Source organism: Teleopsis dalmanni, chromosome X, assembly GCF_002237135.1.
Source record: "Teleopsis dalmanni isolate 2A chromosome X, ASM223713v2, whole genome shotgun sequence".
Classification (NCBI taxonomy): domain Eukaryota; kingdom Metazoa; phylum Arthropoda; class Insecta; order Diptera; family Diopsidae; genus Teleopsis; species Teleopsis dalmanni.
This window is the reverse complement of record NC_051848.1, coordinates 18,352,831-18,365,214: the sequence shown is the minus strand read 5'-3', so window position 1 is coordinate 18,365,214 and position 12,384 is coordinate 18,352,831. Positions and strand designations below refer to the sequence as shown.

Sequence of the window (12,384 nt, the reverse complement as noted above, 5' to 3'; positions counted from 1 at the left end):
CCCCGGCAAACAGAGCGACGAAAAATTGTCGTTACACACCTTTAAAAGTGTTAAGCTTTTAATGAATACTGTCTTATTTTGACACTATCTCAGTTATCTTGGCCAAAAATAAAACAACTAACCCCACTAATATAATTTTATTTACTATTTTAGTAAAAAAGCAAGAATTTATATATATATATATATATATTTTATGTCAGAGATATCGATTTCTTATATAGTGACGCGTTTAACCTGGAATAAATACATAGAGGCTAAAAAGGCTCAACTAAATATAAAATTAAGTTCATTGCATTGGCTAATGGGCACGTCATCTAAGCTGCTACTTGAATACAGAATTCTGCTATACAAGTCGATAATAAAACCTATATGGAGTTATGGAATTCAAATGTGGGAACAGCGATGCCATCTAATATTGAAAAACTGCAAACAGGTGCACCGCGGTTTATAAAAAATGTTAACCTTCAGAGACTTGGGCGTACCAACAGTAATAGCCATCAGTACCTTTTAAAGTTAGAAGATCATCCTAACAAAGAAAAAGACTACAATTAACATCTGTTAACTTCACTTAATTTTTATTTTATTTAAAATATTACAAATTTTATTGGACAAAATTGCATGTGATTTTTAATTTGATTTACTTAATTCAACATAATTTTATTTTAAATTATTTAATGTCTTAATAGAGAAAATATAAATTTAGCTTTTCAGATTTGGTCCGTTTATTGTTAGTTTCAAAACGAAAGATTAAATAATTTTTAAATTAAAAAAAAAAATAAATAAATAAACACTATTATCAATAATGATTCTTGCTCATATATTATATGCTTAACGTCGTATGTTATATACCTTGTATTATATATTACGTACAGTAAATTAATATATGTTAGAATGTAAAACTTTCTTAATAAGGCTATCAAGCGTTCTGCTTGATTTGTTTAGTGATTTTTGATTGAAAGAAAATGTAAAGAAATATATACGTATATATGTATGTACTTCTGTAATATATATTTATATTCATATATATAAATATATATGTACATATGATATGAATACAGATTTCATCACTAAAAAACGTAAAAATTTCTTTTGCTATATGCAAATACTATTTGTTGTAATAAAAAAATATCTTATGGAATTGTACATTTGTTACAAATTTGGAATAAAAAAAAACTATAATTGTAGCCTGGATTTTCTTCTGTTAAAATTTTATTGTGTTTAGTCCCGTCGCCGAACTAAATCAGAAGAAAAAATTAAATTTTAATATTAAAATACATTTCGAATTTTTTTATATTAATTAATTAACTTACAATTTTAAACTGATTCCAAAAAATATTTCATAGAAACTATTTAATTTTTTATTATATTCAAACTGCATGTAACAGAAGGAGATTACTTCAGTTTGTTGCTTTATAATACACATTGAAGTATCAGGTTCCGATACTCTCATTGAAGTGAATCGGGTTCCGATATTCCAAAATAAAGAAAGTAGTTTTGTCTGCAAAAAAACAAGAAAGGGAAAATTTATTATAAAAATATTAAAATTTAAGTACTGGCTAAATAGTACAAATCAGACCCTCATTGAAGTAATTTTGGTGTTTCAACCACCCGGAAATGATAAAAGCTGTTTAGTCTATAGTTATCTATGGTATGTTATAATACAGATCAGCCCTCATTGATGTAAACTGGATTCTGATTTGTCAATCACATCAAAATAATTAAAAATGTTTTGTCTATATATTATTATTTCATAGAATAATGCAACGGAATCAGAAATGGTCGCGGTGACACTCATATAGTTTAACAACTCCCAATGCTAATGCTATATTTAAGAAGCAACTTTATCATATGTAATAAAAGATGGCTACAAGATCAGATCTTAAAATCAGAAATGTTTTGACTAGTAGCATTTTGCAACTGTTTACTGTCAAATATAAAGAGAAATTCACAAAATGATCGGGTCGGTCACTTAAGGCCGCTATGCCATCAATTATTCACAAGTCTCAAGATTTTATTTTGATTGATTGATGAGTTAAATTGGGCGAGCTTATTGCGGGCATAGATGAAATAGCATCATGATTTAAGCCTTAACCAAGGTATTAGATATAAAAAACTGAATAAAATTAGAGTGTCAATGTAGAATATAAGTGTGACTGTTTGACTATTTAATAATATTAAATGATATTTAAAGACAACGGGATGAATTTTTGTATCTATATATTGCTGTGATCGAAATATGGGACCATTTTTGAGCATTCTAATTGATAAAATATTTTAAAAAGTGATACGGAACAATCTATCAAAAGCACTTTAATTTGAATTTTTCAATTTTTAAGATAAGAAAAGCTTCTAATGAAAATTTAAGTCATACATTAACCAAATGTAAATTGTCATTACCTGAACTCCAATCAATTCACGCCAGCTTTTATTATTATTAGTTAGTATTAAGGACTATATGTCTATGAAGCACTTCTTAGTTGTATTGTTTTTAACCATTCCATAGAGCAACTATATACCAACTATATATTTTATTTCCATTACTCTTCAATTTCGTATATACGTGCTACCAAACAAGATCCACGTCAAGGTAACTAGTCCTTTTTTTTGAAATATAAATGAAAATTTCAACTCTTGGAACCGAAATAATACTCATTACCTCAAATACAATGATTTTAGTATCATATTTTTAGATAATGAATAGTCATACACTTATTGTAAGCACCGTATATAACAGATCATCTATGCATCATCGATTACATTTCATTCAAATTTCCTAGGGAAGTCAGTGAAGTCAATCCAGTAAGATAAAGGTTAAGTTAATCGATGGTGATTTTTTAATACAATAATGAAATATCCAATGTTTTGAAATGAAAATGGTTATAAAGCTGAATAAATTAAAACGTTTTAAGATACACATGGTGATAAATCCTTTAACATGCATGTAATTAATCTTCCACACATCAATTGTCAAAAATACAACTCACAGAACAACCATGCAAGCTTCTATTTGTTCATTACAGTAATATGATCAGCTATCTTTTCCAAAATTCTTAAAAATTGATTTAGAAGTCTTAGATGAAGATGGATGAATTGATGAATGATCGTACATTTACAAATACAGTTATTTACTCTCAAGTTTCAAGTGATAAGTTTTCACGCACTTATTAAAAACATTACATACTCGTATCGGGGATCATAAATGTATCATTGTTTCCGTTTAGTTTTATTTAAGTGAAATTTTCCAGAGAAATCAATCGAGTTAAACAACTTCAAATTAACAGATGTTGTATGTTCTGAAATAAGAAGGAAAAACATTTAAACATCTAAAGCAAAAATAGATATTAAACTAAAAAATTTATATATTACGTCTTTTGATAAATGCCATTACTTGAAGAGGAATTAAAATTGAGCACGCAAGTAACTAATCCTCCATACATTTACGGCAAGAAACACAGGACATTCTCTGAAGTTCAGAAAGTACCTGATGTACACTAATGTAGTTAAGAAAAATTCAATTAAACAGTTTGAATCAAAATAGATACTTAACCTCATAACGTGATTTAAATCTCAATAATTAAAAATTTTTCTAAAAATGATTATTACCTGAAACAAAACTATTTCAGTCTCAAATTTGAAGATCATCATACATATTACAAGAGCATCTAAAAATCATCGTTTCTATAAATTTCCATTTATGCATATATAGTCTTCTTAAAAATTATTTGCACAATCATCTCATTCCAAAACTTTACACCAATCAATAGTTTGTCGTTTTCAAAATGTAGACTATGCTATAAAATATTAAAATAAGAAATTTTACAAATTGCAATCTAATAACTTACAAGGAAATGTTGTAAATTTTATCAATGCTGGATCTTTACGTAGACATCTCATTAGTCTAGTAGTATAAAACACTCAATTAATCATGATTATCTTATCATAATAATGAAATACACTCGTATTAGCTCGGTTAGATGTCGATACCAAATTATAAGTTTCCACCACATTTTTTCTACTAATATAAACGTTGAGTTGATGTACCACACACACCCCACACACCCCCGACCAGCAGTCTATCTTCTGAAACAAGAATTCCTGATTATTACAACAGCCACAACAATATAATAACAATAAAATAAGTACCTTGGTGTGGGCACACTTAATATATTGATTAAATATATCAAATGCGATAATGTACCAGTCTTCTACCATTTTGTCAGATGTTATTTTGATCTACTTTGACTGGTCACCTGTATGGTAATATGTAGATCTTCGCCCGCCCACCCTTAGAACTCGTTTATTTTAGGTTTGAAATTGGTGCTGGAAGTTTTCCAGCATCGCCGCATGCATAATTTCACCCCTGACGCAGTATACTGGTTTATATACTAGACTTATGTCATTAAAGTCTTGTATGTGGTACATCAACTCAACGTCCACCTGTCTGCATGAACAGGACGCCAGGAAATGCGGATATGGTGTGTTGCTCTTTTGGTAAATGTTCACTTCTTTCAGTTCCGGCTCTGCACTATGCGTTACGACTATAATAAGACTTTCAAAAGGAACATTTCGGGGCATAATTTTTCCTATATTTGTAGTATTAAACATTCCTACTGCATCCTCTTGGGACAATTCACGTACATCCAGATGCTCCATTTCTATTTTCCCTTCTCTGCTTTCGTTTTATTTAAGTATCAAATCTTCTTCCCTTCTTATAGTTCGAATAATTTTGAGAATGCAATATTTGGAACCAATGTTTGAATTTATAATTTCTGAAAATTAAAGTCAAAATTATATTTTATATTGTATATATATATTACATATATCACATATATCTTAAATTCATGCGAGCAACGATACTATATAATGCATAGAAATAGTACAAGTAGAGGTTAATAATGTTGCTTAATAATATGCAAAACAGTCCTTAAAGTTAATCCACAAAGTCAAGGATATGAAATTTGAATAATACGGTGAGAGCAAAGACATTCCATGTGCTTTGCACTAAAAAGCAACGGGGCTAAAGGACACGTTGGCACATATATTAAATAACAAATTCAATATGTTCACTATAGACTAAGCCACTTATAAGCGCATATCCTAAACTAATTATATATCTTTTAGTTGAGTTTTTTGCCTATCTTTAAAAATATTGTTTTTAAATAAATTTTAAATGTTAAACATTGAATACTCACATAAAATATAAATTTGTAGTGTTAAAATCTGAACTCAGACATTCAAAATTAATTAATTAAAAAAAATCTGATATTACTAATTATAATAGCTTATTGATCTATTGGGTTTATAGTAAAAAAACGGTGGAAATAGAACTGAACCAAATAAAATTCATCTTAATTAAATTTTCACCTTAATTTAATTAAGAATAAATTTCGATTATTGAGTTCATACGGAAGTCATATGATACTCTCAGTTAATGTTGGGCGGCAGTGCCATTTCCCAGAAATTTCAGGTGAAAACCTTCTTAAGCAAGACTAACTCGTAGACATATAAACAAACTAACGGACATCGATAAGTCAAGAAGGTAACAACGACATACATTTTCATGGAGCACTCCTCACGGTCTTTTTAACATTACGTGGGCAAAGCATATAACACGAGTAAGAAGATTTTCTTGATTTTGAATTTTATTTGTGATGATACTCTAATATTAATTAATTAAACCACGAAACATATGCATATGTGAAATTAAATTGTTTATTAATAGAAATGGTGATTCACTTTGTATTTGAAAGTTCTTACCTGATGGTAGTAAAGGCCAAAAGAAAATTACTAGGGACTTGCTTGTTTTTAATGTTTATTCCATACCCAAAATTATTGAATTTTGAATTCAATCCAAATTTTAATAACTAGGCACCAAAAATTGTTGTATTAGTTTAGAAATGTAATTTTTTTAATTTTATTTTTACTAAATATGATTAACATTAAAAAAAAAAATCAGGCTACTTGGGAAAACAAACTTATCAGACAAAGTAAAGTTAAAGCTGAAATGAATATCGTTATTAACTCCCTCCACGCCTATTGTACATGAACGGCCAACGTTAAATAAACGAATTAAAGATGGCCGATTACCAGATCTGTTATTGCTTTATTTTAACTTATAATAAACACAACAACAAATTCAGTGAAATTAAGCAATAAACAATATAAACAAAAATATATTGAGTTATTTAGAAATTTTTGCAATTAAATTTTGATTGCAATTAATTAGAACACAAAACTTACAGATAAAACTTAACCGATTCTTAATAAAAATAGTGGTTCGCTTTATATTAAAAGTACCTTACCTGATGGTAGTACAGTTCAAGAAAAGTTGCCAGGAAATTATTACAGTTGAAATGCTTATTCCGTACCAAAATGATTTGTTTTCAATCCAATTCAATCCAAATGTTGGCTTATAAGAGAACAAAAATTTTTTTATTTTAGTTTTTGGCTCTGTTTTTTGTTATTCCTAGAATTTACATTTTTATGGAAAAAACCCAGGCTACTCCAAAAAGCAAAAAATTCAACTAACGAATGGTGAAGTTGAAGATATAAAGAAACTCTAAGAAAAAATAAACGTTTCTACCGCCCTCTATATGACAAACTTTATTTACAATATTATAAGGAAGCGTAAAAAGGTTAAAGGGGTGTGGAGAAAAAATATTTCCATTTTATAAATACGTTATATATATAGCTATATATTGTATAGTTTTGTTTTTAATTTTTGAGATGTTCGTTGAAATTATTTTTAAGTCAATTTTATTTTTTTAAGAATATTAATTTATATTTGGAGCGTTAATTTATTATATGTTAGTTTTTAATATTTTTAAATTATTTTAATTTTTTAATATTCTTAACATAAGGAATCCTCCTGATGAAGCCAAAAGCGAATTCACCGAAATCGTTTAGAAATATATAAAAAATTTACGCTCGAAATAAAAGAATATATATTATTTTTTATAACCAAAATCACATTGTCTATTTACCGTGTTTCATATTAAATCCCCCTATTCGCTTTGTTATCTACACCCTTTCCTAACGCAGTGTTCTGTTTTCGATTTGCATGCTATTGACACAAACAACGCAATATTGTCAACGTCACGTGATTTCGCGATTATTAACTCCATCTTCCTCTATCTATAGTTTTTCCACACCTTTTCAAACACAGTGTTGTATCTGCGAGTGATGTATTGGATACCCTTGACTTCATGTTCTTCAAGCATCATATTCTAAGTAATTTATTCAGATAGGTGCTATTGATTGTCAGATGTTGCATTTACCGAGAATGCATAGGACATAAAAAACTGTTTTCAAAAGAGATGATCTGAATGTAGACATTGATATTTGTGGTAGAAATATATGTTTTACATAATAATATATTAAAAATTAATTTAAGTGAATGATCACAAGTATTACTTTACAAGTACATAGTCTTTTACATATCGCAATGATTTCGAATATATGTAATGAACTGACAAAATAATTCAATGCTTTTTTTTCCGGTTTACACTTCAGTAAGAATGTTTTTTTTATTACAAATCGATCACTATACCGTAACTATTTGGAATTGGTAGTGCTTTTGTGATCAGAAAGCTGTCTTATGAAAAGGAAAGTAACAATAATACAATGAACTTGCAGTTGATCTATTCCAGATTCTAATTCTGTTTGGAACATATGTGCCAAATGAAATATGTGCCAAATAAAGAGCTGAGATGATTCTTGTAAGCAGCAACTATTATTTCTGAAGAGTTTTATTTCAGCAAAAAACATTTAGATTAGATCGGTTACTCAGACAAGATCTTAGACAATAACATCATCTGTGCCGTGCCAAAAACTTTAAGTTCTAATTATCAAAGTACTTTAAACAATTTTATTGATAATAAAATATTAACAACACTCAAACAATTTTTTCTTATTATTCTTTGTTGATGATTTTGTCACTGTATTCATATTATAAAATTCTTTCTATATTTTGTATTAAACGAAATATAGTAAATAAAATAAGTATTATATATTCTTCAGCGGTCAAATATTTATCATTAACAGCTGTAAAAACGTGGATGAAATTTTTCAAACGAACTTAAGACTGAAATAGTTGTGCCATAAGCAGTCAGTTGACTCGTTTTACATTAGAAATAATCATGTATTTAATTATTCGTTATAATAAATAGCGTTAAATGGATAACAAAATAAATCATATTTATTTTTCAAATAAATAATAAATTAACACGTAGATTATTTTTAATATAATTATTGATTCTTAAATACCATAAAATATAAGTTGATTGAAATTATCTTAATGACCAGTTACGTTATGATTAAAGAACACCTTATAAAGTTTAATGTTCTTTGGTTACGGTTGTAATTCAAAGCAACATCGTCACAAAGAAGAATGTAAAATATGGATCAAGTTCAATGCCAAAAGAAAGTAAAAAAAAACTACTGGGTAAGCGTGTAAAAAATTAAGAGTGTGATAAAATGTTCAAAATAAATTAATTTATTAAAACTTAATACTGCATTATAATGAAATAAAAATATCATGGCTTAAATAACATTTGTAATAAATGAAATGTGTGATGTGAAATCTATTAATTAATATTATGCAATTAATAACATTTAAATAGGATGACCAAAAATAGCAAATAAAAACAATAAATTTTTTTGAAGTTCTAGTATTTGCAGAAATCTGTATCTAAACAAGGTACATTTTATTCCTTAAAATCTAATATAAGGTTCTGTCATTATCTTATCTCGTCTTGTGTTTTATCGAAATATTTTGACATAAAAACTGCACAAGAAAAAACAAATATGCTTTATTCTACTTTTCAGTGTATTTTACTGGTCATTGTAATCATATATAGTGTAGAGCAATTGGTGGAACATATTTCGGCATGAGGTTGTTGATAAAATGAAAGCTAAATGAATAAAGCAAATTTGGCAATATACACAAGAAGTTAGTGTTGGTAATAGTGGTACTCTACTGCAGTAAACGATAACGTCGTTTTAAGGATAATATTGATATCAGATTGATTACAGAAACAAGGCAGTTGCCATACTTATTCAACGATATTAGTGATCCAGAAAAATTAAACGGCATACAATATAAAAAAATTATGTTATATATATATTGTATTATATGTATATTGTAGCTACGGGAACTTCATGACCATCTCAGCTGCAATTTTAATTCAGTCAAGATGAAATATTGTCAAAAAATAGAAAGCGTTGCAGTAAGCCAATGAAAACAGTATCTCAAAGGCAACGTTGGAGTGTTTATGTCGAAGCTCAGGTTATGCTAACCATTGTTCAAATATTTGAATTGATCTATTAATTTGCATAAATATACAAAGTTTTGAAAAATTTTGGAGTCCGGCAATTGCGTCGATATTTTCAATATATAATACAATCAAGGGAGGGATTGCCTCGAGGTGAAAATTAGTTATTAATGATTGAGTTCACCACTCTAAGCATGGTTCGCGCAATCCGAAAGCAACAGTACTTCTCTTCGATGTATCTAATTCATCTGAAGGTATGTTACACAGCCATATAAAGCCTTTAAATGTAATATTATAAATAATTCAAACTCAATAAGCAGTTCAGAAATACGGAACACTATCCGATTGTAAGGATTGTCATATTCCATAACGATTATCATAAAAATTTCAACGCTATAGTTAAGAATAGCTCAAGAGGATGAAGAAACTCTAATGAAAAGCTGCGATACTTTACAAGACTTTGTCATTTAATACCAATTTGGAAGCATACTAGCATATGGATGTTAGCACACGAGTAACTACTTTTTCATATAGAGACCAATGCAAGTGCAATATTCATTTGTAGTGGCCACAGAAATAAGTTAGAGTTGGGTAAGTTGGATATTAGATTAAAAGTATCTTATATGACTTTTTAAACTTAATTTAAGCTACAAACTGTAGATATAAAGTACTCAACCATGTTATATAGTATTATTTTAAATATATAGAAAAACTTTTTTTAATTATTATTGGGCATAGATCGTTAATTTAATTAAGCCCAGTAATAATTAAAAAAACCTATCGATAATTGGTCGTAATAACAATTTTATATTTATTGAATAACAAAATAATGAAAATTAAGGAAATAGTCTAAACTTTATATTGATATAATTGTCAAATGAACATGTGTTTTATGATGCAAATTGAGGAAAATTTATGTTTTTCTAATTTATATTATTTATAAAAGTCATTATCAAATACATTTAGTATGTATATGTGTAACCTGAAACTTCTATGTAGTGTAAGTTTTAGGTATGGAAATGATTAAGGCTTTAAAAACCATGAAAATCATATGTAATCTTGCTCTGAATGATATGACGAAGAGATATGGACATCTTTCGGTTATAATTAAAATACGTATAGTAGTAATTGTCTATCAACTGGAAGACAATCCGTAAAAACTTTGCACATAGACTATTTGTGAATTAAGGTGGTTTAAGTTAGCACATGGTAAAAATTAGCTAAGTCTATCACATAATAATGTTCATGCAAAACACCATTCCAAGTAAGCTTATATTAATGAATTTAATTTCCAATTAAATTGAGACATAATTCATCCGCTCTTTTCCGCAATCAAGCATTCATATAGAATAACATGAAATAATAGCTAAAATGTCATGTTTTAAGCAAATATTAAGTAAATGATTTGTAGCTATGTGTGAATAAAAGTCCATCCACTTTTTCAGGTGGAACTTTTTCAGGTACCATTATCTGCGAATGTTCCGGAATTAGTTTCTGATTTGGCAAAACAGGAGTTCAATGATCAGACACCCCCACGCCTAAGCAACTAGGATAATATATGAGCATGTTTGCTATTCTTAGCCTCGTAATAATTAATTTATTAATGCTATCGGCTTTAGACACACTGAATTAACTTTTGAGGATTAATTTTCGCTTGTGTTTACGTTTGGTGGAATTCGCAGATTTATATTTTCTATATATAAATTGTGCTTAGTTATGTGAGTGTGTGTGTAAAAAAACATTTCTGTAGGAAGTTGGGCATGTAGAAAATTTTTATATGTATTTAGTTTAATTATTTTTAATTGTTTCAAAAAAATTAAACATTTTAATTCTAATGATTGCCTAAACTGTTCAAGAAGTGTTATAAAAATGGTTTTTATTGAGGGGAAATTGATTTATTATGTCCAAGCACATTATAAATAATATATTTTGTTGTAGTTTTAATGGTGATATTTGTATGTATGCATACACACGGGTGTGTGATGGTAAATATTCCGCTTATTGAGAAATCTGAGAAATTTAGTATTATTTTTTAATTTTAGAAATCAAAAAGGTTAAATTTAATAAATTGTGCATAATGAGAACATGTCTGACTATGTCTGCTGACTTTATTTCTTTAGTCAATTATGTTCACGAATTTTTGTAAAGATATTTTTGTTTTTGAAGGTACATCAGCTGCACAAAGGAAGTGGGTGTACTTTGTGCTGTGAAAAGTACTTTTTATATACAATCAAACTTCCATAACTCGAACCAAAAACAACGCATCAACTTTTTAGAGAACTAATTACATACAATTCTGCTTCCATTACTCGAACTTCTATAAATCGAATTTCTCTATAACTCGAACAAAAATTTTCTCCGAGCCGATAGGAATATGGGAAATATGGGCATTTTATTATGCACTCGATTCTAAGTGGAACGAAAAGTAATGATGAGGGTTCGGTGGATGAAATTGTTCATAAGCCTTCTAAGAATAAAGTAGAAGACTCATTCAAAATTCTGAACTTTTATTTACAAACAAATGATACTCCAACTGATGATCACTATAAGGCATGAAATAAATTGGAATCTTTTTTTACTGAAAATAAGAAAAAAAATAAAATCTCAAACACTAATTTCTAATCATTTTACTTCACTATAAATTCAGTGCTGTATTTGATTTTAAATAAATAAATAAATAAATATGTATCTTAAAATACAATTCTAGTTTCTTTAAAACAAAAATAAAAAATTCTCTAACTCGAAGTCTCCATAAGCCGAACCTTTTCTTTGCAAAATTGGACTTCGGGTTATAGAAATTTGACTGTATATGTGTATCTGTAATATCCGCACTATTGAATTTATTATATATATATAATAATCAAAGTTAGTGATTTAGGTGTCAATTAGTGATTTGATTCTTTTCCTCTACCTCTCCTTTTATGTACCTCCATAATAATTGAATTGAAGAAAATAAAATTTTTTTTACAATTTTCATATTCATGTGATTGCGTGCCACTGCCACAATTTTAAGGCGGCTTTGCCGAAGCCAAGCCTCAATTGACACATGCAACACAGTTTTGCTAGTGAATCTCTGCCATATCAAGCTAACAAGCTTAAGTATGCAATATGC

General features: G+C 28.2%; 2 long non-coding RNA genes across 5 annotated transcripts in view; one reads left to right on the top strand and one right to left on the bottom strand.

The window, feature by feature from the left end:
* Positions 1-1,215: 1,215 nt before the first annotated feature.
* LOC119661952 lies at positions 1,216-6,492 on the bottom strand. Of its 4 annotated transcripts, XR_005250645.1 has the most exons (10): positions 5,758-5,875; positions 4,144-4,769; positions 3,957-4,080; positions 3,843-3,898; positions 3,604-3,791; positions 3,367-3,491; positions 2,657-3,293; positions 2,398-2,597; positions 1,311-1,498; positions 1,216-1,235 (listed from the first exon to the last, which is right to left on the bottom strand). It is a non-coding gene; the product is annotated as an uncharacterized LOC119661952 (long non-coding RNA). The 4 variants fall into 4 exon arrangements; XR_005250644.1 differs by lacking the exon at positions 5,758-5,875 and adding an exon at positions 6,303-6,492 and having other exon boundaries at positions 3,843-4,080; XR_005250643.1 differs by having other exon boundaries at positions 3,843-4,080.
* Positions 6,493-8,378: 1,886 nt separating this feature from the next.
* LOC119689590 overlaps positions 8,379-12,384 on the top strand; it is an 11,037-nt gene continuing 7,031 nt past the window's right edge. Inside the window, exons 1-3 of the long non-coding RNA XR_005253462.1 lie at positions 8,379-8,443; positions 8,827-9,526; positions 9,593-9,863. This is a non-coding gene — a long non-coding RNA (uncharacterized LOC119689590). The remainder of the gene's footprint in view (positions 8,444-8,826; positions 9,527-9,592; positions 9,864-12,384) is intronic.